Source organism: Nothoprocta perdicaria, unplaced genomic scaffold (assembly GCF_003342845.1).
Source record: "Nothoprocta perdicaria isolate Ctin4 unplaced genomic scaffold, notPer1 scaffold_40, whole genome shotgun sequence".
Classification (NCBI taxonomy): Eukaryota; Metazoa; Chordata; class Aves; order Tinamiformes; family Tinamidae; genus Nothoprocta; species Nothoprocta perdicaria.
In genome coordinates, this window is record NW_020455644.1 from 4,949,694 (window position 1) to 4,957,692 (window position 7,999).

Genomic DNA, 7,999 nt, shown 5'->3' on the forward strand with positions numbered 1-7,999 from the left:
AAAGAATTACAAAATTAATTTGGCCTAGCAATAGTGCAAAGCATCTAACATGCATATTTAGTTAGAAATTGCACAARACACATGGGTTAACACAGACAAAGAGCCATACTTCTTGTGTACCAACAGGTACAGATATGGTTGGTTTTCTTTCAGCAATAGTATTTTTCATTAGGTCATGAACTTAGATTAAACAGGAAATGTGGCCTGTCTGCTAGCTACAGAGTTTTGATAAAAGTTTTGCTTGGGAAGGTTTGGAAAAAAATGCCAGCTATTCACCCAGGGTGKATTCAGAGAAAGGTCTGCCCGATTCAGATCAAGAACTCCAGCTCTGGTCCTTCACATCAAACAGCCACCAGGTTGCTGGCTATTCTGCATCATTTCTCTCACTGTTCTGCTTTCTAAAAATTATAAAACAGTCACTGTCCCAGAGAAACCTACTGCAACTATGACCACCCAGATGACTTTAATCTTTCCTAAACTGTAAAAAGTGCTTTAAAATGACTCATTCTATCTGCAGTTTGCTTAAGACACGATGCAGTGCTGCAGTGGCAGGTCCTGGGGACCACCAGCCAAAAGCAGCCCTGTGACTCCGCACAGCACGCAGGGCCGGGACGGGTCACCAGGACTCCCACAGAGCAGCCTCTCCGCACCATGCCAGGCTCACGTACAAGCGAGACCCAGCAGCCAAACATACACACGCAGCATCACACAGAAGGGTTGAGGTTGGATGGGACCTCTGGAGACCACCTAGTCCAACCCCCTGCTCCAGCAGGGACACCTACWGCACGTGGCACAGGGTGGCATCCAGGTGGGTTTGGAAGATCTCCAGAGACAAACTACCTCRCTAACCCTCCACCTAGCAGCTAGCTAGCCCGATGGCTCAGCTCAGCTGCCGCCRTTGCCCCGACTCTGCCCAGTCTGCCTGCTGTTCTCAGGAAGCTGCACATGCAGCAAGGGCTTGAGCTGCTGTTGCCAGCAGGTCAAGGGAGGTGATTCTGCCCCTCTSCTCAGCTCTGGTGAGGCCGCACCTGGAGCACTGTGTGCAGTTCTGGGCTCCCCAGTATARGAGGGAYGTGGAGCTTCTTGAGAGGGTCCAGAGAAGAGCAACCAGGATGATTAAGGGAATGGAACATCTCCCGTACGAAGAGAGGCTGAGTGAGCTGGGCCTGTTTTCTCTGGAGAAGAGACGGCTCAGAGGGGATATGATTAACATGTATAAGTTCAGGAAGGGAGAATGCAGGGAGGAAGGGGACAAGCTGTTTTCACTGGTGGCCAGCGATAGGATGAGGGGTAATGGCCATAACCAGAACTTTCCCATTCAGTAAAAATACTAAAACATCAAGTTCTTTCCATCCATCCATCCATCCATCTCAGGTCATGAAGGACTAGATTTCTTGCACTAGCTCCTCCACTGTGAATATTCCAGGCAATTTGCAGAAGGTTATGGGACACTTCAGTGAACCTGAAAAGCACAGTGTCTCTTCAGAGTACATAACCAACTCCCTGTAAATTAAGGTCTTCCCAATAAACAGTGATTAAGTGAACTGGAGAGTGTCCAAGAAGGACCATGGTACATTAGTGAGATGACAATAACAGCCTCTTCTCAATGATTTTTTACCTTTAACATGTGAATACTTGTAATTTCGATTTTTTGAGCTGTTACAGAGATCACAAGGACAAGCCCAAAGACAGAGCATTGTTTCAGGTAGTCATAGAAGACTTGGGCAACTTCTTCATGATGAACTGACCTTCCTACAAAATGGAACATGGATTTTCTCTCTCCTAAGAGCCATGGTAGCTCCTGGCACCTCCAGGCCTAGGCAGCGGTTATTAACAGTGCTTCATCCCCTAGTTATTACTGCCCTGRGGAGGGCTCCCTCCTTGGCAGAGAGGACTGTGAAGGTCCTTTCATCCCTACTGCTGCTTAATCCATGACACTGTCCTTGTAATTAGTCATGAACTATCAGTAGTACTTTTGAGTCTCAGGTTATTGAAAAATTAGCTGCTTTAGAATATTGACTTTTACAGTAATAGGAGTTGTTCTACCTCACTTGAGGTACAAGAAGCAATTACACTTGAGTATAGAATCAGTCTGTGAGTTGGAATGGACCCTCCTCGAAGGGAACTGTGACTTACTGTAAATATTAAGACAGATCTTTGACATCCTGTCTTACCTGAGGAGGGCAGATGGCTGCAGCTTCATACAGGAATCTCTGTGTTGGCAACATGCTGCAATTACAGTGTCAGCAATGACAGGAGACTTTCTATGAGTGCCTGAGGATTCCTCCCTTTCTACTTCTGAAATTTGCATCCTCCCCTTTGACGTGAACTACCACTGTCATTCTCGTTTTACTGGCAGCTACCAGGTTTGGCAATTTACAGCAGCTCAAGGACCAACTTTATGCATTAACACCTGCATTAAATGGATGAACATGAGTAAAAGATCAGAAAAGGATGGAGCATCCCCAGGAGACTTGAGCTAGCCTGCTTTCATCTACAGATATTGGTTCTTTTTGCTCAGATTTAGTCTTTTTGGGCTTTCCAGCATTTATTTTAAATTCTTTACTTTTAAAAGAAGCTCTAAGTACTCCTTTAACTCACAGTACAATTAATAATCTTGCCTGCATGACAGCAAGAAAAAATCCATAACATGACTGTTATTTGAAATGAGTAGGAAATCTACATTGCTTCAGTAATTCACTCTTTAATTAAGTGACTATAAATAGTGATTTGATAATTTATTTATGCTGATAAAGATCTGCCACAGATACTCAGGTAAGTTAAGCATAACTAATATGGATTCTCATATAGGCTAATGAATTATGTCAATTGATACAGAGGCCCAGTCAAGTTGTTAACTGTTAGTTTAAAAATTCATTTGCTAATGAAGTGCTCATAATTGCAGATTTATTAATTTATTTTTAATGCTGTAATTCAACTGTTAAATCAATTATAACACTGAAGCATTAGCAGCAGGAGGGCAGCRCACTATTAATGCTAGATAGACACTGTTTTACTAGATTTTCCTGAATTCCCATACCAGGAGGAACTATTTGTAAGGCCCATTTAAAACAATGTCAGTCTTTGCACAGAACTGACATTTTGATCATGTATGGGAAAACAGCGTATTTCCAGGGACTTTCTAAAGTCCCTGTCCATTCTAACCAGCTCTCACTCTTTCTTTTCCTTCACGTATAAATCTTATTAAACTTGTCAGCAGGGTTACTATTTGCTGAATCCATACAAGCCCAACAGTTTGCTTCATTTGCCAGCAAAATCAACGGAAGCCTTTGTATGACCCACCACAAAACTCAGGGTAAGAGTATGGGGCAATATTAATTTTTCAGGCCATTTACACCCACAAGCAAACATTCCTGGCATCAAATGATGGACAACAGGCCAATTAAAAATACAAGACAGCACGTTGAGCCGAGCTGTATCACAGTTCTGCAGACAGCTAGCAGACTGCCAGCTCAGGGGCGTTTGGTTTGAACTAGGCTTGAAGCATCTCACTGCGTTACGGTTACTATATTTACTGGGGAATGTCTATTCAAAAGAGATTTCTGGAAAACAAAAGCTTTGCAGTCAAGCCTAGTGTACACACACTGGCACCCAAAGGTACCAAGCTGAATTCGGGACAGTCGCAATCCCTCCTTTCCCTCAGGAAGTGCGCAGTGGAATGGTCGGCATGTTCTGCCGGATCTGACTGGCTCCCGCGACGCCGTTGGGCAGGAACCCACCTCCTGTAATGGCTGCAGGCCCTCCTGGAAAGTGCCRTGCCTTGACCTGCTCACAAGCAATCGCTCTGACGTGTCCCAGATACACAAAAGTTCACCTCTTACCTTCACAGGGGTGGTTGGTGTATAGAGAGTTGTGAAGCGGGTTCATAAGTGCAGAGTGCTTCAAATCCACCCCGTTCACACCTGTCAGAGCCAGTAGGGATGCTGAGTGTTTAATTTTAAACTAATGAGTGCACAATTCAATCACGAATGACAAGTGTTACTGTTTTAGGTACTTCCTTTAAGTGAAAGCAGCTCTGCTACCCACTCCCATCTCCTCCCAGCATGTCCTACGTGTCGTAAACACTCACCTATTGCTATAAGTGCTATATACTGCGTAATAACTCAACATTGCTCTGTCAGTTATACTATTTTAGGGCTGGGATCTTCAGAGGAGCAGAGAGCCTGAATCCTATGGGTCCCCTGAGAGCTTCAGCATCTTGCTATCTAAGACCACAAGAAGAGAAAAACGAGCCACTTCCCAAGCCTGCAGGGCAGCTTGGAGCCCAGAGAGGAGGCTTTCCTCAGATGCGCTATATACTCTTCAGCAGCTCATCTGCTACTTTACCCAGAACCAAACCAGATGCCAGAGAGCACGCAGATTTATATTGTGTGTTATCAAAACAACTTCTTAAYGCCTACAAAAATTCATTTGCCCTAAAAGAAAAAAATAATTTAACACTTACGTCTGCTTTTGCAAGAGCACTGTAATTATATCAATTAATTAAATACATCACTCCACAGAGGGAGTTTTCATATTTTTGATTTGAGAAAATGCTGACATTACTCAGCAATGTTTTTATAGTGCTTCTTCATTTTTTCCCAACTTCATTTTACTTACATGTAGTTATAATTAACCAATATCCCATGCCTGTGGGTTCTCTATTTATTTTCCAGCTAATCTCATTGTCCTTCTGGTCCTGTCAATCAGAGCTTTATTACATCCTGCTTTATGGCACAGACTTCAGATGTGCAATACGGAGGCCATTAGGCACTACAGCAGCAAAGAGCTAATTAAACCTTTACTTACTAACTCAGCCTGAAAATGTAGTTATAATTCCATGGCTCAMAAAAAAACCTCACTTCAAGCTTTATTTGCTTATTTACCTTGTAAGCTTTGGAAAATACAAGCGTAGTAGCATGAAAATAAGTGCCTAAGACAAGGTATATTCGACCACAAAGAATTTAGATCTTTCAATTGTTTTCTTCATCCTTTTATATTTCTGTACATCATAAAGGGAATGGAGATTGGGTTTAAACATGATGGTATGCAAGGCATGTAAAATATCACTGATCACTTTAAAGAAAAACACCTTCATGTTGCAGAATCTCTATATTCCACTATGAGCCATTTACACTATGAAATGAGAAGACAGAATAGCTGGCGTGGCTGCAGAAGAATAATGGTCAGGGAAGAGTGACAACATTGGGAGGAAGCTCCCATAACACCATTAAGTCTGCAACATTCTTCTTCCTGGTATTTTATTGCCATTCATGCAGAATAAAAAGAGAGTGGCATGAAAGGATAATTTTCATATATCCTGCTCTGTTTGGTTTCAAATGGATAAAACCAAGTGAGGCAGATGGCAATCATGAGAGAACATATGTCATTATATAGAAACAATATACAGACAACCGGTCTTCAAACAATCAGCATTGCCAGAAGGCAAACTTGTTTTACATTAAGAGCTATCCTTTCTATATTTTTTATGTTTTTTTTTATAGGGCAACCTTTTATTTCACATCAGAAGAAAGCAGCTCAAAAATGGATTTCTTTATCCGGATATGCTTAAAAATAGGAAGAAAATAATACAATCAATTACACACTGAGATACATKGTCTTTACACTCTTCTCTCCATTTCAGTTTTCTAACCTTTGCTTTTAGTTTATCAGTATTAAAGGATGATTTCACATTTTCAAAATTAGCAGACTATTTTATTCTTGCCTCAAGCATCACTTTCTCTATTTGCACAAAAGAAATCTCTTTGGACTAAACACWCAGCTGTGGCTTTCCTCTTTTATGGTATGTCCATTGACATAYGTACAGTCTGATTTTTAGGGTTGCTGAGCTCCCAGTGCTTCAACTCATTCTCAAGAGGACTGTAAAARCCTAGTTCTTTTGAAGGTCACATCTAAATCCCCAAGTAGCAGGACAACTGTCTTGCCCCAGTTTGTAGGTGTCCTGCCAGAGAACTGAGCTCCTCCTTGGCAAGAGAGGTTATGGAGTCTCYTTCTCTGAAGATACTCAAAACCTGCCTGGACGTGATCCTGTGCAACGTGCCCCACGTGAGCAGAGGGGTYGGGCTAGATGATCTCTTATGACTTCAACCTTCCTGTGATTCTATGAATGAGTCCAAGATTCAGGATTTTAGACTATGGTATACTTGACTTGAATCTCAGGGATAGACCTCCAAAGAGTATCCCACTTGTTCATGTGAGCAGCAATACCTAGGACTAGGATGAAACCACTAGTGAAAACTAAAATACAGAATTGACAATCATTATAGCTACAGAAATCTGCTAATAAGTGCTTAAACGTATTAGGACCCCTATGTATTAGGGTCTCCCCGTTATAAWTTAAATAGATTTGGTGCTAGCTACCAAAAATTTTGCTGGAATTAGCATGCATCTGTCAGAATGCTTTTAGTCATTTAAAGCATAACAGTGTGATGCCTAATGAACCTTTTGGAATGCAAATCACTKATCTCAAATTCACAATCAGGTTGGGGAGAAGGAAGGATGGGAGCAAAAATCTACCACTGACCCAGCTCAGCATTAGAAAATGCTGTTTGGTTTCATTAACTGTGTAAAGATACTGTAGAGAAACATTAAATGCTAATCTAATGTGTGAAAACTTGTGCATGATGCTGTCATAAAATTTTTAAGGGACGAGTGTGTCAAAACACATACGCAGCTCAGAAGAGAACACCTCAGCCACCACCAGCTGTGAGCCTCATATAACAAAGAAAGTYGGTGAATTGAATTCAGCATCCAAAAGCCTTCAAATGAGTACAGGTATAGATACTGTTTATAAAGAACACACAAGTGAGTGTTTTCTGAGTACAAAACTATAAAAGAAGATGCCCAAGTGATAAGACCAAACAATCTGATTGTGGTCTCCTCATCATTCTACTTAAGCTTGCATTTTGTCTTTTAATTATAGCCTCTTTAAGTCAAGAACTGTCTCTTTTCATATCTGTGAACACGACGCATGCCTGTAATTTACCAACAGACTGAGTATTTCATCACAGGCAGTGGTAAGAGGAAGCTCGGGGGTGACCTTATCGCTCTCTACAACTCCCTGAAAGGAGGTTGTAGTGAGGCAGGGGTTGGTCYCTTTTCCAGAATAACTGCAGATAGGGACAAGAGGAAATAGCCTGAAGTTGCACGAGGGGAAGTTCAGGTTAGACATTAGGAAGCATTCCTACATGGATAGAGTGGTGAAGCACTGGAAAAGGCTGCCCAAGGAAGTGGTGGAGTCACCGTCCCTGGCAGTGTTCAAGAAATGTGTAGACAAGGCGCTTAGGGAGCTCATTTAGCAGGCATGGTGGTGATGGGTTTACAGTTGGACTTGATGATCTCAAAGGTCTTTTCCAACCATAACGATTCTGTGATTCTATTACAGCGGTGGGAAGATATAAGGGGGACACCTGGGCAGCTGTAATGATTTCCCCTGACATAGGAGTGCACATCTCACATACCAGCAATAACGCAGCCTAAAGGCAGTTACTACTGATTCCCTCCCAGTGAAACCATGAATATTGATGGCTGAAGTATCAATATTCAGAACCACACACAGTAAAACCACAGTGGGGAAAGATACTTCTCAGTCATCGATAACCTTCTAACTGTTTCAGCAAAAACTACAACAGATTTGCTGTCATGTCATTCCCTCRATCTTATTTTTTATTCTGGTACTGGTCTATTTATCCTGTGGAAAATTACTTGTTTACCAGTGCACAATATCAAATTTTCTAGACTTTGTAAGGACCAGAAACCAGGTTTTCACAGAACAGTCGGCAGTGTTGCTAGCTGAACCCTAACGTAGCAAAGGATTTATGCACATCCTTACATTTAAGCGCATGAGACCTCTCCCCAGTTTTAATGGATGACCAGATTGCAGAAAGCTAATGAAGCACCTTGGTGATTTCAAGCACTTCATAGTACTTTAATTACCCACCCGTGTAATGCTTAGGAGCCACCTTCGCTAACGAGTGCA